This window comes from Cimex lectularius, unplaced genomic scaffold (genome assembly GCF_000648675.2).
Source record: "Cimex lectularius strain Harlan isolate CLEC.00 unplaced genomic scaffold, Clec_2.1 scaffold93, whole genome shotgun sequence".
Taxonomy (NCBI): domain Eukaryota; kingdom Metazoa; phylum Arthropoda; class Insecta; order Hemiptera; family Cimicidae; genus Cimex; species Cimex lectularius.
In genome coordinates, this window is record NW_019392669.1 from 530,973 (window position 1) to 557,126 (window position 26,154).

The window sequence follows — 26,154 nt, forward strand, 5'->3', positions numbered from 1 at the left end:
TCCGCCTATCCTCGCTGAAATTATAAGATCAATCCACTTCAATGGCGAGCCGTGAAAAAAATGGTCCTTTATGCTTCCTCCGTTACAAATAAGACCGGGGCTTGTTTTGATTAAGTCCCAGCAGCAATTAATAAAAGGTGGGGGTTTACCTAAACAGGGGAGGCCTGTGATGAAGTTGCGCAGATTGCAAACTGTTACCACGGGGCAGCTCGATTATCCAGGCTGGCTGGATAATCAACTCGGCAATCCTCACTCGGGTCAATGTTGCATTAAGGAAACCTAAAAATAGTCGAATTTGGATGGTTTTTTTAAAACAACAATTTAAGCTAAGAATGAAAACCGTTTCAAGTAGAGAGCATGAAATCCATGGATTTTTCAAGGTAATATTTAATGAACCGGTGAACAAAGGGTTGTTGATAAAAATATATTCAAAATTCACGCTTGATTGGTGTGTATAAAACGCCCTTTGATTATATCGGGTTGTCCGGAAAATAATGCAGGATTTTAAGTTTTCATTAAAAAAAATCTATATAAAATATTCTGTTTACGTTTACAGGATTACTCATTTGTATGAATGTCAACANAATTATTTTGATTAAAGAACATTGCTTTAAAGTAACTAGTTTCTTTTTTTTTGTTTAATACCAAAATCCTGCATTATTTTCCGGACAACCCAATACTATATAAAAGAAATATATGGGAATTTACATATAAAGGATTTTCCGCCTGGTTTATTAACACGTTTATTTGTTATGTTCTTTCATCGCTTTTCCGAACCGGGTTTCCTTCCAAAGAGAAAACAACCAATTAGACATTAATGCCATCTGATAAAATAACAATAATAAATATAATAAATATAAATATAATAATAAAATAGCAATTAGGATCGGAAAGTTTACTCCTGAAAGGGCTTTCATTTTTCGGGGCCGAAGGGAAACTCGATTTAGACCGCAATCTGAAGCTGTTAAGCAAATTGACGCCCGACCGATTTCCCGCGGGGTATCGAGGGGAAATTAACATCGAGGCGGGTGTGTCGTTAAACATTAAAGATGAAAGGGTGTATCGACTGTCCAAAATCACAGGGGAAACGTAAATGTTTACAAAAAAATAAATAAATTGACAAAGAGGACTTTATCATAAAAATACCTCTTTAAAACTTTCGACCGTATGTTTCAAGGTAGTTTAATAATAGACATATTTTACAAAGTAAAACGCATCATATTTTCCATGGCACTTGACTTGGATATTATAATGAAAGCATCGCGTGCCATGACATTTGCTTAATATTTAAGTTGCACATTAGTCATTAAGGGTCTAAATATATTCTGAGTGCTGTATTAAGCCAGGAACACACTTACCCGATGCTACGCCATGCGACGCTACCCGACGCCTTGCCACGTTTTGGTGGGGTGTCCACATCTATCCGACGCAAGCACACGTCGCGTACAGTCCACAGCGTTTATCACAATCGCAACGCATCTTTTGTTCTTAATGCACTATTTTGAGCAAAACCTTGTAATAAATTGTTAGTTAAATTTTCTGAGCACAACCATCTAATAAATTGTTTGTTAAACTTAAAATGTTTTAAATAAAGTTACTCCTAACCATCGTAATTAAACAATGTTTATAAAAACTTATGCATTTTTGATCTCGTTTAATTTGGTTTACATTAAAATAACATGTTGTAATTAATATAACGACAAAATTACATGTACTTAGTTTGAAATAAACTACAAAAAATATGAGTGTCCTGTTCTGATGCTACCCGACATTACAAAATGGTGTAATTTTACGAGCAAAACTATGAAATAAATTGTTAATTAAATTTTATGAGCAAAACCGTGTAATAAATTGTTCCAATTTTAGTATATGTACCGCCGAAGCGAGTACAATAAATTGTTAGTTAAATTCATTATATCAAAAAATCGTATTCCGGTGTTTTGATTAATTTTCTACCAAACCATTAAAATTAATTTTTTAAATAAAAACTAATTAATTTTTAATCACAGTTAATTTGGTTTATATTAAAATAAGTATGTTGTAATTAATATAACGACAATAATACATGTAGTTTGAATAAAAATATGAGTGTCCGGTTCTTTTGTCTTCGACTGTACTCGATGCGACCCGACGAAAATCTGGACAGTGGGGATCGCAGAGCGTCGGGTAGGTTAGCGTGGCATAGCATCGGGTAGATGTGCACGGGGGTAATGCAACCTTATGGAAAATCGGAGTTTGGATTTGCGTCGGGTAGCATCGGGTAGCGTCGCATGGCGTAGAATCGGGTAAGTGTGTTTCTGGCTTTAATGTGCAAGGACAACCGTTTTTAAAAATGAACATCATTCTTAAATATTTGGCCTGTGTATGTTATAAGTTTAGGCCACTAATGAACAACGAAATTTCCTATGGAAGTATTCCATCACCTTCTAAGAAGCTAACCGTCCTTTATGTCCCACTTAATAGAAGCTTGTCATGCCTTGACTCCATATAGAGAGCGAGTAAGCATGGCATCGGATATGAGAGTAATAATAATAATAAGTTTATAGCACACAAGAAGAACATAAAAAAATACAGATAACTCAGTCAAGAAAATAAACTTAATACGGCAAGGTAACCGTCTGCCGGAGCTTGGATTAATTATTGACTAATCCTATAAAATAAACGTACAAATGCATTAAACTAAATATATGCTAAATGTAATATCTATAACAAAATACTAAATAAAAAGGACAAAAAATTGAGAAGTAAAAATCAATGAGCGGAACTGAGACCGGAGAAACAGAAACACCAAATATCAAGGGAAAGAGCGGGGGAAAAGAGACGGGCAGTAAAAGAGAAAAAGAAAAGAGAATTACTAATTAAATCCGTTTACTATTAGCCTTCGATAGGCCCAGGCCGCTTTAGCATAATTTACCAAGTGTGTCCAATCTGGTACGTTGAGCAATTTGATGAATCTGTCCATTGATACGGTTCTTTCGCCGAACGCAGACAAACAATAGTGGGACAGAATGGGTCATTCCGCGACAAAATGTTTACCCGGTAATTGCATAACTCACACTCCTGTTGGCTAAGGAGATCATGCGGCTTATGCCTTAGGTTCCTATATATATATATACGGTATCGACGGAAAGCCTGCATTATGTTGCTCACCATATAGCAATCCTAATTCTAGTCGACTAATAATTGACTGGAGTTGAAGAGAGAGAGCCTTACTCTCGGGTTGCAAAAAGGACAAACCTACTCCCACCGTGTCCGCCAGTCTCCCCCAATCAGCAGCTCACGATATCCCCAGCCTGATGATCTCTTCAGCCGTCATACGGGGGAACTGGAGTGGTCCATTCGGTGCACCTTAACCAAATAACGACCACTCTCTCCACCTCAACGAATTCCTCCGATCCCCACACTTGTGCAGCATAACACAGAATTGAGCGTGAGACCGCGTTAACGATATGCAGCTTAGCCTTTAGCGGGATCTGGGGCTGCATCATCGCTCCTCGCCAAACAGAATTAAGGGCAATCTTGGATATGAGAATGGTTCGGGGTAGTAGCGGGTTTCCGGGTTATGGTTTTTAGAGGAAGTGGTTTTTTATTGTTTATAGTTCGTTCTTGTTTTGAGGTTGTGTGTTTTGTTTGAGTGCGTGTATTGGTGTCAGGGGATGATGGTGAAATATAGTCACCATCGCCCTTCCGGTAGCGTGTGTAGAAAGGGTCGATGGAGGAATATATATGAAAGTACTCCATTAGACCTAACATTACTTACTACTGTATGTAGTTCATGAGTGCAAAGTTCATAGGTGTGAATGTATTTATTTCTGCGATTGTATTCTGTGTTCGTTTAGACTAGATTATTTTTGCAAGCATTCCGCACTGAAATGTCCGAGTTGTCGAAACACCCTAGAGCCTAGCGGAGACCACCGAGCATTTGGGAGTCCTTGCAATCCGGCTCCGTCAACTGACGTAATAGACCCTAGTGTCGGCACCTGAAGGAGTGATAAAAAATTCCTGTAATGGTCTTAAGCTGGGCGCACACTAGGTCGGTGGGGCGGCGCGGAATTGTTAAGGTACTATGTAGGAACACTATGTTGGTCAATTTTCTCCCTCCATCTGACAAGCGCTGCGGTTTAGGGTTGATTTTGCACTTCCAGGAGTCCCCACGTTGGCTTCGTCTTTACAAATATGGCGTCCGAAAGCAGCCGAATATACCCGAACTCAACGATTTCCGTCACCCCGGCGCACACTAGGCCGGTAGCGCGGCGCGGAGCCGTGGTTCCAGAACTCTGGCAACTACCTCCGGCTCCGAGCCTCGCCGCCCTACCGGCCTAGTGTGCGCCCAGCTTTAGATAACAAATATTGTGGCTGTTTTCATAAATATGGCCCAAGTTTCGATCTGGCAGTTAGGAATCAAATACGTCCTACATTAGCGTTATTTCCTAACCTCTAAGTTGGGGAGGTAGATCAATATTTTTCAAGTTAATTAAGTAGGGCTTACTAGGTAAAATAACGACGTGGACGAGGCTAAAACGACAAGAAATCGAGATCAAATTACCATTGTTTCACTTCATCTCTCTTGGTACCATCTGGTATCCCATTTATACGACTGTCTTACTGCCATCACAATAGCATCAACATAACCTAGCCTAATAATGATTATGATAATGCTATTTTGTCTCTTGGCTGAAAATCCTACACAACATATAAAAACATTAAGCTTAATGTAATGAGCAACATAGAGATCCACCATTCAAGTTAGGTTTATAGAAGCCATAACTAAGCAACAGACCGACGTGAAAGCCCTTCAGAAGACTAAAACGACAAAAAATACAGAAGACCTAACTGACCATTAATTCAGTGCACTCCTGATCTCAAACTGAAACCATTTATACTGTTATATTTATGCCATTCCAATAACGTCATAAAAACGGACGCTAGCGCAATTCCGTCTCCTGGCTCGAAATCCTATCCAACATCCAACAACCTTGAGTCTTTAAAGGACTTTTTACATCGCAATATATATAAACAGCAAGAGATACCGACAAACATAGAGACACTCCGTACATAGACTAGAACAAGAAACATAACGACGTCGAATCGATTTAAGATTAAATTATACACAAAGAATACACCGAGATTGGATCAAAACCGTCGGCCCACAACTGAGCACGCATGGGCCCACCCTGTACGCCATTCACACAGCTGACTTATCACCATGACAACCTAACCGGATGATAACGCAATTCCAACTCGTAAACCGTTCCCAGCCTACTCCAACGTCCAAGAACACCATGACATTATTAAAGACTAGTGTCAAAATGCACACCTCACCATACATCAATCATTTATGATTTTATCTGAACTACAGGAGCCAAGGAAGACTACTAGGACCTGGTGTAACCGTAAAACCTAACAAGGCACAAAATTATAAGTACTTGAACTACTCTTGATATACGGAAGGAGTGTGGTTCTGCAAACTGCAGTATCAACAATGACTTCATTCAATGACGTTCCAATCTAATCTCTCAATGGCAAACATTGTGTTGTTGGGTTCTACCAAGTAGTCCATAATAGCCAGCGCATCCTTCCAAACTTTTCAAAACGCTACTAAACTTACTTAGATTAGTGGATATTGTAGATCAACTTCATGGAGATTCCTATCGTCAACGAACTGATGCTACTGGCTTACTAAAGATTCATCACAACCTCTCGAACCATCCTCTACTGCGTCGCCTTTTATGACAATCGCCTAGAGGCCGGATGTCCTTCAATCTGTCTCATTGAGTACAAGCATCTACTGGTTTCTCCAGTGCTGATCATAGCATTAGGACCGGGGAAAACACATTTTAGTTATCAAAAAACCAGTGCACAAAGATGAAGATAAATAAAGTGAACACTGTTCGGTCCTACAGAATTCGTGGAACAACCAAGCAATCATAAAATAACCTGTACATCCAAACCTTCTAATCAAAAGTCTTCAGACGAATTGTCCAATCACCTTTCAACGCCACTATCAGCAATGACCTTATCATTCCTAATATTTTAACCAAACCTATACCCTCTAGACATTCGGCACAGAACTTTGGGGTTCCGCTTATCCAGCAAATCTAATCTTTCTAAATTCTAAGACCGACAATACCGCTTACTACTCCAACTGACTCATTATCGATAATGTCCTGAACATTCCTTTCGACAAGGTGATCCTTTTTCTGCTTTCAATGTTTTATCTAACCTCTCCATCCATCCTATCTCTACACTATTTACCCTAGAAAAACCTTTTCATCTCTTAAGCACATCCTCACAACCGATGATCGGAAGGTTTCTCATACGTGTCCTCCGTTTGTATCGCAAGCCATAGTGTCTGCATGCAAGTGAAATAAAAATATATTTGTAATATGTATGTATAAAAAGAATTACGACGTTGTTAATCTTAAAAACTCAGTTTAAAGTTCATAACGTACTTATTACAAACATACATAAAGTTTTTTGTGTAACTTCTGGGTTGACTGTGATGTAAAAAACGGTCTGCTAGTACAATCTGATATCTGGAGTGAAGAATCCGAACAGCACGTTTAAAGTGGGCGAGGGAGAACGGTTGTGCGAGGGCGGCCGGGGGGATGAAAAGTGGTTTTTCCACTCCCCAAAACACGGAGGATCGGGGGAGTCGCCATGGTAACTGCCGCTCCGTCTAACCCCATTCACCCACGTGGTCTTATTGAACAAAATTCAAAAACTAATTTCGTGAACTTCTCACCTTTTGAACAACAGTGAATGGAGTGGAAGATAAAATCTGAAGGGTGGCAGAGCGACTCGAGTATGGAATAAAAAGGTTTTTTTTCTTCACTACCCTGGAATATCGATATATTTAATAAATTATATTTTCTACCTTCGCTTGGACCAAAATACCCTAATAATATTTCAGTCTCGAGTTAGAGTTTCGAAACCTAAGCACCAAGGGATTTGAGACTAGTCGAATTTCAGCTCTAAACTTTATCGAATAAATTTAAACTTATTGAAAATTATAAGTTGGCAAATAGAACTAGAAGAAATTAAATTAAACCTTGCAAATAAAAATAATTTATTAATTTATCAGATATCAACATTTCGATTATTCTATTAATATTTAATTAATAAGAAAGTTTGGAGATTTTCCACTTTTCTATAATCCATGAAATTTATTTAAGCTGAAATTTAATTTTGTAAGGCATAATTAATTACCGAAAAAATTGTGCCTTGATTTTTAATGAAAATTGAAATAATTGTTTAAAAAACTTCTAAAATTTGTCTGTATTAAGATAGAAAACACTTGACACTAAATAAAAACACATAGAAATTCAACAAAAATTTGAAAATAGAAAAAGAAGAAAAACTTAATTTTTGTACAAGGCTTCTGATTTAATAAGGAAAGCCAGAGGCCAGAGGTATAACGATTATTACAATTTAACTTGAACAATTTAGTATAGTTTAATATACCGTAAATAAACTTTTATTACAAATTGCGAGGAAAATATCTTGACATTTGTCTTACTATTTTACAGGGTGCTGGAAGACCTTTCCAGTTTATCTGTCACGCCTGATCTTCTCAACTGTCATAAATTTTCTTTCGATGGGGATTATTTCGTGATTTAGAAATTTAAAATTACCCGACATGTATATGTACATATACAAGAAAGAAAGAAAGAAACAAGTAAATAGGCCTGGTGGTAAAAAAATTAAGTTTTACTGTACAAAAATGTATACCTTTAACAATTTTTTGATAGCCGTGAATAAAAGGGAGGACCTGGAATGGGGTTTGAGGATAGGAGCCGGCCATTACTGGAACTCTGTATTTAGGATTGTTAGCTGAGGTTTACGGTTATGCTTAGGACGTCACGAGGACACTGTCTTTTTATGCTGTGCGGAGGATTGTTGCGGTGGTACGTTGAAGTGGGTTAAGCTGGTGGATATGTGTGGAAAAAGAGCTTAAAGTAGAAATTGTCTTATCGTGTTTGGATCATGTCCGTCTTGCATTGGATGTCTCGGTCTTGGTGGATAGAGTTAGTGAATTTACAATAGAAAGGAGCGTTGAGGATGCGACGGAGAAATTTTGATTGGAAAGGGGTGCTTTTTTTGGATGTTGGATGGGCTTGGCTGAACGTTAGACTCCGTACGTTAGGTTTAATTAGTGCCTTATTGTGTACACTCATTGTGGATGTGGGTACAATAGGCTGAGTTGTCCTATCTTCTGTTCTTGTCATTTTTGGTTTGTGTTCCATGTAAGTCTGCTGTACAAGTAGAACCCAAGATACCGTGGTTGGATGGAGGGATTACCTCATTATTCATGGGCACAAGTGGCTTCTTCTAAGGGTGACCGTCATGTATCGGCTCGTTTGTTTGAGTTAGCTTGATGCGCCACCTACTGCACTGGTCGGTAATGAGGCCTATGTGGTTCCGGATTGCTTTTGCAGCAAGGACGGGTCTGAATGAGAAATGATTGCGGTCAACGTCTTGGTGTTAGTGTTAGGGTGTAGTTATGCCAGTGGTATAGGATTGGTCCTAGGATACTCCCTTGGGGAACGTCGGCCTTGATGGGCTTGACTGTTAGGTAATAGTAGTAAAATATAAGCATTACAATGTTCCTGGAATAGACTGCGTACTTTATAGATGAAATTATCCATGGTTCTTACGATTCTATCGGAAAAAAGGAAATGGTCGCCTGGGTAGCCGGATTCGTTGGCAACGAACGTGCTGATGAGGAAGCGAAAGATGAGACCAGAGAGAACCACTGTCATCCGGCCGGTGACGCCGTAAAAGCAGTAAAAAACGTGGCAGCATCACTGGGCCGGATTGCCCGAGAAGCTCTTGAAAAGAGAACGACTGAGCGAAGGTTCACCGATAGAGATCGTGCTCCTCCTATAATATTCCTACCCCACGTCCCGCACCCAAAACCATAAGGTTCCGTCAACTTAATACCCTTTCTTTCGAGGTTTTGAGGCCGGATCTGGAATCGATCGAATGGGCCAACGTTTATCTTGGCTCATCCATCGATTCCATGGTCGGCTTCCTGACCTCCAATCTCCTCAATATCCTTAACAAACATGCGCCCCTAAAATCCCACACTATCCGTCGTCCTCCTTCTCCTTGGTTAAACGACGAAATTAGAGCCCTAATTAAAAGACGGGAAGCTGCAAGAAGGCGCTTTCGTCGAACCAAACTTCCTGAAGACCACTCTTCCTTCCGAGCCCTTCGCAATAAAACCCAATCCTATATCCGTCGGGCCAAAGCCCTTCATTACCAAGAGGCACTCTCCACTACTCCTGATCNCCGCTCATCCCCAATCGACCTTATCCTTCCGCAACATACAACCCATACCTTCGAAAGATCCTTTCTGATCCGAGCCCCTAAACTCTGGAACTCCCTTCCCCTATCTATTCGTCACGCTGCCTCCTTCTCCTCATTTAAATCCCATCTTTATAATCACCTCCTCTCCCTCCAAGCAGAGACCTCACGATAACATTTATTATTTTTGTCTTTGTTTAATATACCTCGTAATTTTCTCTTCTGGCCCGCCTTACTGGCATACATTGTGCCTCGATTTCTATCTATCTTTTTTTTCCTTTTTTTTTAAATTATGTGACTTCATAGAAGGTTATTATATTTTGTCTCATGTAAATTATTCTAAGGGGACACCAGTCCCAGAATAAAGTTATTTTTCTTCTTTCTTCTTCTTTCTTTCTCCTCCGTTTGAGGATAGGCCATACCCTATTGACCCACGGAATCCCGCTTGTACAGGATGGTTAGTGTCACACTTGGTCGAGGAGTGCGACGCCTTGGTCCCTTACAGGAAGCGAATAGGCATGGCACCCGACGTAAAGACAGTCCTCGGGCACGAGGGTTGGTTGTTTAATCTCCTGTTCCGATTTTTAAGGGAAACCAGGGTAATTACCCATCTCTAAATGTTGTAAATGTTGTTGTTATATATTATTATTGTTTAGTTCCAAAATGTGTATGAATATATTTGTTGGCTGTGTAAAATGGGGGCACCTCTCAGAGTACATTGTGGACTGATATGACTCCATTGTCAGCAGCCTGCAATAAAAAAAAGTGATAAAAATGGTTCTATATGTGGAATGGAGAATTCAATCACCTCCTCAAACTCGAGTGAAATCAGAAGTGCAGAGTTTTTTTAATAGTCATTCGCATCTATTTTCTTCAGCAGTTCTTTTCATTTTTGATGTTTTTTGGATTTGGTCATAACTTAAATGACTTCATTGGCAGATATTGAAAAGAGAAAAGGTACACCGAACAACTGCACTATCAAATAAGTTCTATAGACATTGGCAAACTCTTGGGTGTTTAAATTTATTAGATTTCGTGGTCCGATTGACCAAATAACATCTTTCAATTAATCTTTATGTAAGGTATTGGTTGAGATAAAAAAGTGAGTGTCACGAGCGGCATTCGAACCCATGACCTTCGGCTTCTCTACCACTTGAGCTATCGTGACTAGGACACTAACTTCCCATCTCAACCCAACCTCGTGTGTTCGAATCCCGCTCGTGACACTGACTTTTTTATCTCAACCAATATCTTGGGTGTTTGTTGGCCAGCATTTGGGTTGGTAAAAGGGGCTTTTGCACAAAGGAGAAATGGAATTTGAAGGATGGATTAAGGAAAATTACTCGATTTATGAACTGTTTTCTCGCAAGGTTCGATTCCCAGTAATCCCCGGGATTTTATGACATTCAACTCCTTCAACTCGGGGACCGCGGTAGCCGAGTGGTTAGCATGAGACTCTCACGCCGCGGTCGTGGGTTCGATTCCCACCGTCGCCTCTGGCCCTTTTTTCACAATAAACCCCCCCCATTTGAACACACATATAAGAATTGTCACCATGGCTAATATGCATAGTTCATAACGAAAAAAAAAATTCCTTCAACACTACTTTTCAAACGGTAAATACTACATTTTACAGTGTTAAATTTACATTAAACCAAATATACATAAAAATCAGTACATAAACAAAAATTTTAAAATATAAAACAAAAACAGAGTTCAAAGGTGAATATTAGCATATGCAATGAATCCCTCCATGCAAGTGTCCATAAATCAAAGTTAACTGTAAAAGTTATCAAAGGAAAGATTAATTATTCATTAAAAATAGTTGAGTGTACTGAGTCACACTTATGAAATCTCCAGAGAGCTATCGCGAAGTAGATAAGTTGCATAATGTATTCCTAGTCCTATTATGTTGTAAGTTGCGGTTTATTAAATTTTAGGGTTTTTCAATTGAAAATTTTCCTCATTTAACTACACCATCAGAGGTCGTTAATATGTAAATAGTTTAAATAAATTTTCACCGTCGGTCCGACTTTCCGTGCCAAGGTGAATAATGTAAATCTGAAAATTTATTAAGCTAATTGAGCAATATTTCACCCTCGGGGGTGTGAATTTATTATCGTGCAAAATACCTCTGCATATTTCAAATGTAAATGTCCAAAAATAGTCGTATTGATCACACACGTGAAATGTTCTCTGCCTTTTTTTTTGTATTCACTTTCGCAACCCTTTCTTGTAAAGCGATGAACAAGAACCTTTCGGTAAGCCGTTAAATGGGCTCGGATAAAAATATAAGTAAAGACCCGATATCGATTGTGGGGCTTATTATCGACAGAGGTAATGGAGGTCCATTAAGAGGAGAGACCATTATCCTGGAAACAAGGGGATCCTGTCAAACACTCCAGTCCGACCTGAGGTAATGGACAAAACTTTTTTTTAACTTTCCCCGCTTTGTAATTAAAAATTTAAACTCAAAACCCAAGACTAAATAGGATAATTTTAAAGGATTTATGGTAGAGACCCTGAAAAATTAATTCCAGTCGACGGAAAATCAATAAACCAGCAAGAACCAAATTCCAAACACAAAGAATATATGCTTTGATATCGTGAGATGCGGTCGGGTTTCAGAAAAACATTTTCTTTATCGTGCCAACGTTTCGATCTTTTATTGAGATCATCTTCATGGCCTGGGATTTACAAACAATGTTTACATTTAACAATTACATTTAGGATGTGGAAAAGTGAATTTATACAATGCAAAATATATTTTATATTAAAACAAAGTATTTCTACTCACTCAAAGTGTTTGTCTTCTGTGTAATTGTGCCAGACTTGCGTGTGGTGTTGAGAGTGCCAGTGAGATTTTGCTGTTTTATGTTTATATATGTTTGGTTTTGAAGGGGTGGGGAAGGAAGGCAGTATATAAAAGACAATTTTGTGTAAGGCGTCGGCTTCTTTGAAGTGAAATAAGCCGACAAAGGGGAACAATGTGTTGGGAATAGTTCGGCCAGATTGTCCTTTCAGGATTATATAGAAAGGGGATAAATAGGAAAAGGAAAGCTAAATTGTTGGAAAATTAGACTATGTGAAAAGTATTTGATGTGTGGAATGTAATGTAATGATATATGTATGTTATCTATATTGTATTTGGTTAATTATATTGGCGTAGCTGCGACTGAGTTTACATGTATCTGTTCTGTAATTGATGCTGTGTTTATCTCTGTTGATATAAACCATTTCTAAGAAATTACGTTTAGGTTTGTTTTGTTCTGTAATTAATGCTGTGTTTATCTCTGTTGATATAAACCATTTCTAAGAAATTACGTTTATAATTGTTTTGTTCTGTATGTAATATTTTTGGATTTTTGAAGTCAAAATTATGTTGGTGTTCAAAGTGGTGGGTAGCAATTGTGTTGGTTTGTAAATCCCAGGCCCTGAAGATGATCTCAATAAAAGATCGAAACGTTGGCACGATAAAGAAAATGTTTTTCTGAAACCTACATCACACCCGACCGCTTCTCACGATATCTGAATAACTATCGATTAACGGTCACTAATCTCTACACATATATGCTTTGATGTGAAATATATTTAAAACCATAGAAACATACGTAAATTGTACTCAAAGTTAAATTAAACCTCTATCACTCTATATCTTCCTCCCTCTAGCCGAACAACGTACCTCACCATGTTTATAACCGTCGCCTCGTATTTTTAAAAATCCCCTTTTGACAAAAAGTGTCTAAACAGACCGTCCGAACTACAAACGTACATAATACCAAATCAAGATATTTCATATCCAAAAAATAATTTTTTTATCAATAAGTAAGGTGACGGGTTAAAAATTGTAAAATTCTAAGGCCGTCTCCTAGATAATACTGGTCCGGCAAGTCTCGCTAAATTTCAGGCAAGTTACAAATGTTCAAATGGATCTGATCATTCGTTTCAAACAATGGACTCTTGTAAATATGCTGTTTTTTTCGTTCTACCTTTCCTCTTTCTCCATTACTGTCTTTTTACCTCATTCTCATTCTCTCTCTCTCTCTCTCTCTCTCACTCTCTCTCTCTCTCTCTCCCTCTCCCTCTCCCCCTCCCTCTTTCACTTTTTCTCTTCTTCTTTCTCTCTCTATTTCATTTTTCCTTTCTTATTTTCGTTTCCATTTTCTCTTTCTGTTTCTTTCTCTATTAATCTCTTTCTTTTCCTCTCTTTTTGTCCTTCCCTCTCTACCTTTATATCTCTAAGTATCTCTCTCTCTCTCTCTCTGTCCCTTTCTGTCTCTCTCTTTCTCTCTCTCTCTCTCTCTCTCTCATACACTTCCTTTTTCTATGATTCTCTATCTGTCTCCCTTCCTCTTTCTCCCTCCTATCCTCCCTCTCATACGCTCCCTCTTTCCATGATTCTCTCTCACACTAACTCTCTCTCTGCCCCTCTCTTTTTCTCTCTCTCTCTCTCTCTCTCTCTCTCTCTCTCTTTCTTTCTCTTTATCTTATTCCCTCCCATCCTCTCTCCATACACTCCCTTTTTCCACGATTATGAATCTCTCTCCCTCCCATCGTTTCTCTCATGCACTCCCTCTTTCCATGATTCTCTCTCTCTCTCTCTCTCTCTCTCTCTCTCAGGTACCACCTTCATTTTGCTGAATCCGAAGGAATGGAATATTTTCGGTCTATGAAGTAGTATAGATCATCAGGTTAGTTTTATTGTAATATAAGAATAGAAGCAAAGAGAAATACCAAAAATTGATGATGATTTTTATTATGATCGTGTTGTTCATATTTCAGAAATCGTACGAATTACAGAGCAGTGTTACAAATGGATTTGACAGCGCTTTCTCGAGAAATTTCTTCTAAGATTGCTTTTTCCAAATAAATTATAAATAACATGAATTAAAGGTGCCGGTCATGTGGAGGTTGGGAAAAACGATCAGGCCGGATAAAATCCCGAGTGGAGTTCGAGATAAAATGAATTATGCAGCCGGCCGGTCAAGGTGCACAAGAGGTAAATTGTTTATTGGCAACAAATGTCAAGGTTTTCCAATAGGCCGGATGGGAGAGAAGTGTTGTTGCCATGACAGCCGCAACATCTCATAGCAATCAATATACGAGATCCTGACTCACTGTAGGACCATTCATTAGCCTACGAGGGGGAGCCGGTCGCGTCTATGCACCCCCATGGCACCTACCCCTCGGCAAAGACGACGTCGCCAGTTGATACGCCAATTGGGTAAAAGAGGCTTTTCAAAACACCTGACTTAATTCTTTCACGACTAGAGTATGTGTGACTTGTCCAAAACATATGGATTTTCTCAGATAAAGCATCCTGAGGAAGTTAGGAGCTTGAACGAGTTAAGCCAAGGTCAAGTTATCTTAGATTCTGAGGTTGATTGTAATTTGTAACGGAAAATCATTTCGTCGTATGAACATGTATCCTGTAAACTGGCTGTTTGTCCGTTTTGGGTACCATTTCATCTAACTGTTCTTTTTTTTTTATAGAGGTGTCTCAAAATACCTCACCTTGCAAATTGACAAGTTTCTTCTTATTTTGTATGCACATTCATCTTACATTTAAGAGTCATTCACTTGGAAATGAAATCGTCGAGATGGATTGTTTTTGATGCAAACTAAACCTATGGGAAAAAAGAAGGTACAAGTTAAAGAACTTCCCGAGGAAAAGTAAAAGCTCTTCTTTTTTTATCGAAAAAGAGAAAGCTAATTAAAATTACCCAAAAAATTCTGACAATAATTGCTTATTAAATTATAAACCAGTTAATGAAAGAAAGGTGTGAAGAAAACTGTTTTTAGTTGAACAGTTGAATTGAATTGGCAAAATAATAATCAGAATAAGAAACAATAATGGGATCCCTTAAGGTAAAAATTAAACATAGATGTACAAAGCAGATATTTTTTTAAGCTTTATTCAAATACAATCAAGAAATCCTTGTCTGTTGCCGGAGAAAGGACTTTTTGAAATGACAGGACTTTTTCTCGTCTTCCCCCTGGTGTGACACTAAGAAGATGAAATACCTCTGGACTTGCTCTGCGCTGAACTATGTTTCGAGGGGAAGGGTGCAAACAAATATTAAGTAGTATGAAAGGAAGTATTAAGAATCGATCTTCAGGATTAAGTAATTTATAGAAATATAATGGATTTACAATAAAACTTTTAACAAAATAGAAAAAAATGGAGAATTGACCACCAAAAATCAAATCTAAAAAACAATCTGTCTTCATCTTAGCATTATTGCTCTAAAAAATATGACTGATGGGAAAATAAGTTTATACGATACAGTAAGTTAGAGATCAAGGATGCGGTCATCAAAACAAGTAAATTTTATATATGCCAAACTTCATGAAACCAGACATGAAATAAATTTTGATGATGTGGTTGGGGTCGGAAGGGAGAAAATCTTGGCCAGAAAATTATTAAAAGATGTGTTACTTATTAAATCTGATGTTAAGTCACTAAATTTGAAAAGTGATGATAATCTCAGCGCCTTCTACAGTTGCCTAATTTACTCCTTTCTGTCTGTGTTGTGTCATTCTGTGTATATAACCTTTTATTTTTTTTTTCCAATGCATTCTTCGACGCAACAAGTAAAACATATAATATTTGCATATAAACAATAATAACAGTAGGATGAAAGCATGAACCAGAGATGGTAGTCGTTAGTACATCAATACGATGAACGAGATGGACTCCGTCCTAGGAGAGCGATGTCAAGTGTTAAGCCAGAAACACACTTACCCGATTCTACGCCATGCGACGCTACCCGATGCTACCCGACGCAAATCCAAACTCCGATTTTCCATAAGGTTGCATTACCCCCGTGCACATCTACCCGATGCNATCTTCGAGTGGATCGAGGTCACGATAGCTCAAGTGGTAGAGCAGCGGCGTATCAAGCCGAAGATCGTGGGTTCGAATCCCGCTCGTGCCATTGACCTTTTTATTTCAACTGAAAACCTTAATTAATTGTAATTAATTATAAACGTTGTAATTACTTGTAGAGCCGTGATGATGACCTCAATAAAGGTTGAAAGCTTGGCATAAGTTATAAAATTTACTTGTTTTGATGACCGCATCCCTGATCTCTACTGTAACGTATAAACTTATGTTCGCATCATTCATATTCTTTGGGCAATAAAGCGAAGATGAAGACAGAGTGCTTTTTTAGTTTTGATGTTTGGTGGTCAATTCTTCATTTTTTCTCTATTTAGTTAAAAGTGTTTTCTAGCTGCATCTGCTTGAGAATCGATTGAGCCGGTTGTAAGAGTGAAGAATCGATGGTCGCCAAGACAATATATAAACATTCAGTTCTGACGCCATGGAGGAAGCGGGTTCTGGCGATGCGATGAAACTCCCCGAAGATATGTACGACGAATCGATGGGAGACTCCGAAGAGGAGGACGACGGAGAAGAGATCGTGGTCGATATAAGGCAGGCGAGGCGTATATTGGACGAGGTCGAATGGGAACCTGAAAAGATGGAAGACTGGCAATGGGATTTGTTGTACAGGTACGTACCGTCGCCGGAACGGAGCGAAGACGAATCGGACAGGAGCTACACGACCGAGAGGATAAAAGAAACAGTGAAAATGTTCTACGAGAAAAATGAACGGAGCGAGTCGGTCGACGAAGACAACCCCATATTGGAATACGTGGAAGGTGAAGACATGGCCAAAAAATACCCGGACGTTTTTACCATGTACGCTCTGGTCAAAATGAACGTGTTTAAGACCAAAAGACAGCCGCATCCTCCGATGACGTTCGGCCACTGTACGTACGAAGACGACGACGAAGGCGATGATGACGCGGACGAGCTGAGCGAAGACGAGAGCCCAGCTCACAGCAGGTCCTGCAGCGATGAAGAAGAAAAAAAACTCAAAGAGAAAAAGCCCGCCAAGGAAAGAAGAAAATTAAAAAAGAAAAAGAACAAGGAAGAAAGGAGAAGATTGAGAGAGGAAGTGATGAAACAGAAACTAGCCGCCGAAACCGCCGACGTCTCAGAATCGGAAAAACCCTCCGACATCAGTTATTTAAAAGACTATGCCTTTCTAAACGAAGAAGATGCGCAGAAAATCGACGAGCTTTTTTCAGGTAGCCATTTTAAATATTACTCCCCTCATAAAAGAGAAAGGACAACGACGTTGCCTCAGAATCTTTTGATCGGGGAGGAAGAACCTCCGATCAGCATCGCTCCCAGCTTAAAGGACTTATCTATCGCCAATTTGGAGAAATTGAATCGTACGTACTATATTCATAGGGTTGTGTACATGTTCGCTTACAGGACGGTAGATATGATCGACGATTCGAACATCGAAGCACCGATGACTCTGAAAGGTTATGTGGCTGAGCAGAATACGTCCTATTCCGTCGAATACTACATCAGCGGGTGTTTGTTCTTCTACAAGGGCTTTACTGTTGTCATGGTCGAGGGCGGGGAAAACGAGATAATGCGACATTTCCTCGAGATGAGGGGCTCGGCGATGTTGGGCGAGTTCTTGCACGGCAGGGTCCTCTACGTCCACGGCCATGTCCTTAAGAGGTACTTCCATCATTTCGTGACGTGCACGGCCGATTGTACAGGTCCCGTTGAAAAAATCGAAAAAGCCAAAGCCAAAGACATTATACAGTCTTTCACCAAGAAAATGACGAACGTGTACAAAAAACTGCCGAAACTGGGCGAAATCTTCAAACCAGGATGTGTGATGAAACTGCCGGAAAGCTTGGCGAAAACTCTCCCGTCCGTCGAACAGATCAAGTTCCTCCTCAAGTTGAAAGTTTTGAGAAAATTGCCAGCCTTCGTGAACCAATTCATCGAAGTGCCTTACGTCTCGGACTCCTCGGACGAAGCCTGGCCGCCCCAAGATTACGAGATACCTTACAATATATTGGACCAAGGGAGACGCGAGCAGTTAGACCTCGAGAAAGAAATGTGGGCCAAGGTGAGAGGTATGAAAGAGAAATTCAAAGAATTGGAGAAGAAGAGAAAAAAACAAGAAATGTATAATAAAAAGTTGATTAGAGAGATGATAATGCGCCGTAAAGCCGCGGATGCGAAAAGGGCAAAAACGAAGGAGAAGAAAGTAGGGTTTTTAGACGGACAAAGAGGCAGAAGAACTTCTTCAAAACAAGAAAAATCCGTCCAAAAACAACCGAACACTAAAACACAAAAATCTAACATAGACGAACAGGCAACAAAAGAAGAACCTACGCAAGAAAAAACTTTGGAAAAGAAGAAAACAACCAAAGAAAAATCAATACTAAAATCAGATAACGAAGGTCCTTCCAATTCAGAAAAGACCCAGAAAGTAAAACTACCGAAAAAAGACAAAAAGATGAAAAAGACCATGGAAAAACTTACAAAAAAGATAAAGCTGATAGCAAAGACAAATGTGGAGAATCTCGAAGAGCCGAAAGGGAATGACTCGGAATGGATAACGGATGATAGCACAGTGGAACAATAAACCCTCAACCATTGCTGATTATATTAATTAAATATTTTTAAAAACTTGTTAAAACCACCAATAAACTTGTAAATCGAAAAGTCTTATTATTCAACAAACCTTTTTCGATGATAATTATACGTTTATTGGAAGACACTAAAACATTTTCGATGTACAGTTGATTTTTGAAGAAGGAGGAATACTGTCAGACAACGAGAATTCGTGGACATGTCTGTTTCACAGTTTGATGTTAGGCTGAGACAAATTTATATACATGTCATTAATCCATCTTATTTGTTGTCTAAAGGAAAACCGTAAAAAAAAGTTGGCTAAATTTCCATATGGAAATGCCGGACGCCGTCAAGATTTGCCGTAAAGGTACATAACAGGTATGTAACAGTATATATTATTGTTGATCAACTGGAGGGGTTGCCTAATAGTAGGTGTAGTTAATTTGTTCAATTATTGTCTACAGGTTATTAGAAACTATGCTGCCAGGATACAGCTTACGCGTAGCTAACACACGTAGTTTACCTATACAGGTTGAATTCACAATTATCCATGGCCTAGTTAGTTGAGTTCATAGGTTGGGAGTGGTTTTGGTCTTTACATGTTTCGTATGGCTGCTGTCTAACTTTACAGGCTGGATGTGACTGTTGTCTTACTTCACAGGTTGGATGTGGCAGTAGTAAAACTTTTCGGGTTAGGTGTGACTTGTAATAATGTTACAAGTTGGGTGTAGCTGAAGTCTGATTATACAATGTGGATGTGGCTGTTGTCAGAATTCACAATTATCCTGGCCTTGTTAGTTGTGTTTGCCAGGTTGATGTGGCTGTTATCTTACATTACAGGTTAGATGTGGCAATAGTATTACTTTACAGATAGATGTGACTGTTATATAACTTTACATGTTGGTTGTAGCTGCAGTCCGATTTTAGGGTTGGGCATGGCTGTTTTTTTACTTTACAGGTTGGATGTGGCTGTAGTAAAACTTTTCAATTTGGGTGAGACTGTTGTAATAACTTACAAGTTGGGTGTAGCTTGGTCTGACTATAAAAGGTGGATGAGGCAGTTGCCTAAATTCCGAACTATCCATGGCCTTGTTGGTTGAGTTTGCGTGTTGGGTGTGGCCGTTATCTTACTTTACAGGTTGGGTGTGATTGTAATGCAACTTCAGAAGTTGGCTGTAGCTCTAGTCCGACTTTACGGATTGCATGTGGCTGTTATCTTATTTTACAGGTTAGATGTGGAAGTAGTATAACTTTACAGGTTGGATGTGACTGTTTTATAACTTTACAAGTTGGGTGTAGCTATTAACTATAGTCTGACATTACAATGTGTATGTGGCTGTTGCCTGAATTCACCTTGTTAGTTGCCTGAATTCAGTTATCCATGGCCTTGTTAGTTGTGTTCACGAGGTTATCTTATATTACAGGTTAAATGTAGCAGAAGTATAACTTGATGGTTCTTTTTGACTTTACAAGGCCTTGTTAGTTGAGTTCGCATGTTGGGTGTGGTTTTGGTCTAACTTTTCAGGCTGGATGTGACTGTTTCATAACTTTACAAGTTGGGTGTAGCAGTAGTCTGACTACAAAGTGGATGTGGCTGTAATCTGATTGTACAAGGTGCATGTGGCTGTTATCTGAATTCAAAATTATCCATGGCCATGTTGGTTGTGTTTACGAGGTTGATATGGCTGTTATCTTACATTACAGGTTAGATGTTGCAGAAGTATAACTTTACAGGTTGGATGTCGTTGTTGTTAAATGAGGTTAAATGTTGGGTGTAGCTGTTTCAGACTTGAAAGGTCGAGGCGTGGCTACGTTGCCTGATTTTTCAGGCATTTTATGTAGGGTGTTCTTTGTCCATATAACTTTGCAGGTTGACTGCATTGGCCAAAATTACAGGTAACAACCAAACTATAAATTAACCTCAATACAAGAAAACAAACCTGGAACTACAATTAACGAAGAACAACTTCTTCAAATCTCATACAAAAAGGAACGCGAGAGACAACACTCAGACATCTACGGATGTTGAAACAACCTCGAGGGTTAAGAAACGATCACAAATATCATTATTGTCTTTTTTGAACGCGCATAATTCATTGTATTTTAATTGAGCTATTTATTTTTTGACGTGCTCATCACATTTTGATTCATCGCGCACATCGGGTATCAGGTACTTTTGCCTGGCACGTGTTAACAATGGAAGGGGGTCTGGCACATGTTCAAATGTCAAGGGAGAAACCTTTGTAAATACCACCGTGTTCCGGAGATGGTCAGACCTCACCTTCTACCTCATTTGCACTCATTGCAGTCTTTAACTTTTATTACCCTCAGAGTGTGAACTAATGGAATTGGTTAATGGATTTAGGCGATTTCTCAAACGCAAAATTAAATCCGTGGGGTTAATTTAACTGATTTACCCACTGTTCGAAAACGATTGACATATTTAATAAAAGGTCCGTTCAATACACCCAAGAGGGATATATCGTTCGTTCCAGGGCACTTTCAATATTGAAAACGTCTGGTGAAGAAATAAATGGGTCTGGCGAATGAAGGAGGTCACTGTCGAAGAGGATTTACAGCTCGGGCTCACATCACGACTTTTTCATATTTACTACAGTGGAGAAAAGACAGGCCAGGAATTACAAACCGCGTTTTAGAAAGATAATTAACCTGGTGGACAAAATAATTAAACAGTATAAAATCTGCGTAGATTCTCTTAAGACAGTGGTCAAAACAAAGTCTTTGTTTCAATCCCGGCTAATCAATCATTGTTCGTTAATTTTTCTTTTATCCATGTCACAAATTCAAAAAAGGTTTTGTGTCAGTTGCGCCCTCGGCCGTAAATCACGAGCAAACGGCCTACTAATAAAAGGACTGACTTCCTATTTCCAAGACCACAAATAGAACAGAGAAAGAGGGACACGTGTGAAACGCCCACGGCGTAACTAATTTCGAAAAGTTATCATTTACCTATAAAAAAAATCATCTTCACATATAAGCCCTTCTCGGACCAAGTGACAGACAGTTCCTCACTGGTGATGGCGCAATGCTGAAACGCGTTTAAGTTCAACAAAACCGCGAGTGAAAATGGACACAATTCAGCATGAACAAGAGAGATATTATATCTCGTATTGTTTCAAATAAAGACAGAATAAACTGGACAATGAACATATTTCCAAATCGATGAAATGAAAATTATCTTTATTCAATATTAATCCATTTACGTTTTCGTAGTCTATTGACCAAGTTAGTTCTTTCAATCAATTAATTATTCTTTCTAAGGTCTTGGTTGAGTTAAAAAGTCAGTGTCACGAGCGGGATTCGAACCCACGACCTTCGGCTCGATACGCCGCTGCTCAACGTCTTGAGCTATCATAACTTCGATCCTCTCGAACACCAACTCTCCACCTCAACCTACAACTGTTTTGTTTCATTTTCAAATGTCATGACATCGGATTGGGTTCTCAGGGACTTATGAAGTGGCCACGGGGAGCTGTTTCGAAAAGTGATACTTCAAAATTAATCCATTTACGTTTTCGTAGTCTTTTCTTTTTAAGGTCTTGGTTGAGATAAAAAAAGTCAGTGTCACGAGCGGGATTCGAACCCACGACCTTCGAACCCCTTGACAATCATTGAATATAATGTTTTTCAATTGTAAATATAAAAATAAATAAAAGTACACTACGGCTATGGTTAACAACCGTCTGCCGGAAAAACAGAAAGTTTTTTTATTAATATTGCTTTTTTTTATAATAAACAAGCACATGAAACTATTATTTTTACTAAATTCTTGTGGAGGTATCTCATTAGTAACTTTTTGGGAAAAAGGAGCTGTTAAATATAATATCAGGTGAAATAAAAACATTTTTAATAGTTAAACTATAAAATCAATTCTTTCATTTAACTCCAAGACTTCTTTAACAAAGTTTACTAATTATGCAGAAATCGTGAGATGCGATTTTATAGTGATCGTGAGAACTTTTTGTTGAAATGCAGACAACACAAGGCCCTGAAGATGATCTCAATAAAGATCGAAACGTTGGCACGATAAAGAAAATGTTTTTCTGAAATCCTACATCACACCAGACTGCATCTCACGATATCTGAATAATTATCGGCTAACAGTCACTATTCTCAAAACACACACACACACACACAAGCATACTAAGTTGAAAGGGAAGATTCAGCTCAACATCTACACACCTGTCTCTAGACAAAGAATTAGAAGTTTCACCCATGTATGATTTCCAGAAGCCAAATTTTGACGGTCTTTCCTTGCGTGAACTAAGATGGGCATTTAAGCTGAGATGGTTAGGTTTTACATATAAATTCAGCTATGGGGTAACTTGGGTATATGCTTCCTATGCAATTCTCGTTCCGTCGAGACTGTCTTTCACTTTTTGCCGGAGTGCTCGATTTTGGGTGAGATTCGGTTCTTACACATTCGTTGTTTTACTCTCCCAAGAAGTGAGCTATTGCGGTTTTTGAATGGCTCAAATTCTCGGTGATTGATTCGGTATGCTAAACGTGCTTGGAGCTACAGACACGAATTGATTCATGAATTTAATTTTTAAGTTTTATTATTTCATTTTTATTAAGCCATCAAAATTTTGGGTATAGACTTCATTTCTAATACTAGCTCGCTCGTTCATTTATTTATTTTTGTATTTTGCATTTTTTAGGTTTACTTTGTATTTTGTATTTTATTTTATTTTTTGAATATTGTTTTCTATTTTTTCTTTTCTTCTCTACACTGCATACATATTTGTAAACCAATGACCAATGACAGTCAATTTATCAACTATACGGCCTGAGAGTTGAAAAGTTGCCAGCGCCTCGTTCTTACGTCAAATTCGGATGGCATACGATAGAACGTTTACTTACAGGAGTTGGGAACTGGTCAACAAAGATGTCTGAGAACTTGTTTAGCATGCAGCAGATTTGACTGCATTGTTATCATATGTTGGTCTACGATTTGAATGAAATTTGTTAAAGACAACCTTGAAAACTGCCAACCATAGAAGACGTATAGTCTTCTAGTTGTGGTATCTACTTTACCAGTATGAAGTCGAACTTTGGTCATCTTAGAAATGGTATAATACCTCTGATCCTACTCTCATGTAGAACGATAGATATTGGTTCAACGAAACTTCCTGAAAACCCCATTAACGTTTCCACTTTGCTGGAATCAACCAATATACCCAAAGATAAAGGTGAGGTACAGAATGCAGTTTTAGTTAAGTAGAGTGCTAGTAGACAGAGGCTATCGCCAAGTTATCAGTTTTGTTTAATATTGTAATTTGCCATAAAATGACCCAAGCATTGGTCTCATGCAAAGAAGTGTGATGTGATAAAATGTGCCATACCAAAGGACATTGGTGGAAGGTACTAGCATAAAACATCGAAATCGATGCCAGTTGAATTCGACGAAAGTTGAAAGTTTATCCGCGAATTAGAATTCCGATCCCTCCGACAGGACCGCTAATTGCTCAAACATGTGACTGAAATTACCGGCTGATGATCCAATTTTGCCCCAAGCGTTCACTAATGATCCAAAAGTGCAAGGGTGCCGCGTTGGATATTGGATAGCGGATTGTCGCTTGGTGTGATGGATTACTATTATTCACGGGAAGGATAATCAAAAGAATAAAGCCTAAAATAAACCCACTACTCGTGCAAATGAGTCACCACTTACGCCCAAACTGATACCAAGTCCAAAAAAACAAGTCACACTGACGGCCCATTGTGTTTCTCGACCCGTTCAAGAGTGTATACGCAAATATTATAAATACACCGTAAATACCATGACTAATATGATAAATATTAATAAATAAATAATTGATAGACAGATAAATAGAGATTGTAGGAATGTAAAATAAAGTGGGAGTGACGTAATAAATAAATACGAACGTCCAAAGGATTAACAAACTACAAATAATACAAGGACCTCGATAAAGAAATATTTCGAAAACAAGGAAATTACTATTAAAAACGATTTTTGCTTAATCATTAATTTTATTTATTATTTCATTTAAATTTTAATTAAATAATAACATTATTTCGTAATAACGTGATAAATCAGAGGTTATTAGATATAAAATGTTAAGGTTTTTGTAATAAAATAATGAAAAAGATCCATTATATTTCATGGTCCGATTGATCAAACAACTTCTTTTAATTAATTAATCTTTATGTAAGTTATTGGTTTGAGATAAAAAAAAGTCAGTGTCACGAGCGGGATTCGAACCCACGAGCTTCGGCTCAATACGCCACTGCTCTAACCACTTGAGCTATCGTGACTTAAATCCACTCAACACCAACTCTCATCTCAACCTACGACTTTTCAAATTTTCCCTCCTTTTTGTCATTTTTCAAGCCGAAGGTCGTGGGTTCGGATCCCGCTCGTGACACTAGCTTTTTCATTTCAACCAAAACCTTCTACATTAAAAGGTTAATTAATTGAAAGAAGTAATTGACTCAATAGACAAAACAATATAATGGATAAACTTTCAATTAATTAATCTGTATTTAAGGTATTGGTTGAGATAAAAAAGTCAGTGTCACGAGCGGGATTCGAACCCACGACCTTCGGCTCAATACGCCACTGCTCTAACCACTTGAGCTATCGTGTGACTTAAATCCACACGACACCAACTCCCCACTCAACCTACCTTTGGAATTTTCCCTCCTTTTTGCCATTTTTCAAACGTCGTGTAATCAATTTCATTCTCGGCGACAAATGAAATGACCACGGAGAGCTTTAGTGAAGATACACTTCAGTTTAATTATTAAATCCATTAGAATTCGTGGTCCGATTGACCAAATAACATCCTTCAATTAATTATTCTTTATGTAAGGTATTGGTTCAGATGAAAAAGTCAGTGTCACGAGCGGGATTCGAACCCACGACCTTCGGCTCAATACGCCGCTATCGTGAATTCGACCCACTCGGACACTAACTTCCCACTTCAAGTCAATTCGAAAGATGTTTGGGTGGGAAGTTGGTGTCCCAGTGGATCGAAGTCATGATAGCTCAAGTGGTAGAGCAGCGGCGTACTTAGCCGAAGGTCGTGGGTTCGAATCCCGCTCGTGACACTGATTTTTTTTTATCTCAACCAATACCTTACATTAAGAATAATTAATTGAAATAATGAAATAAGTTCAGAATTTCCACGAACGTGTAACTTTACAAAACTGGATGCTTGTTGCTTCACTTGTGCTTGATCAGAGCTTTCGAATGACATTATTTCGTACTATTAAGGTAATAAGAAATAAAATTTAGATTTAAAAAATGAATTTACACAATGTTAGAAAATTTAAATTAAAAAATATTAATTTATTATAACGCTAAAAAAAATTAGATTAAAAAAAATGAATTTATACAATGC

General features: G+C 38.4%; 1 protein-coding gene and 1 non-coding gene across 5 annotated transcripts in view; one reads left to right on the plus strand and one right to left on the minus strand.

Moving 5' to 3' along the window:
• LOC106672093 (probable Ras GTPase-activating protein) overlaps positions 1-26,154 on the minus strand; it is a 588,817-nt gene that overhangs the window by 489,671 nt on the left and 72,992 nt on the right. The gene's annotated exons all lie outside the window — the stretch shown is intronic.
• Positions 25,789-25,861, plus strand: Trnas-acu. Its single transcript has one exon. It is a non-coding gene; the product is annotated as a tRNA-Ser (tRNA).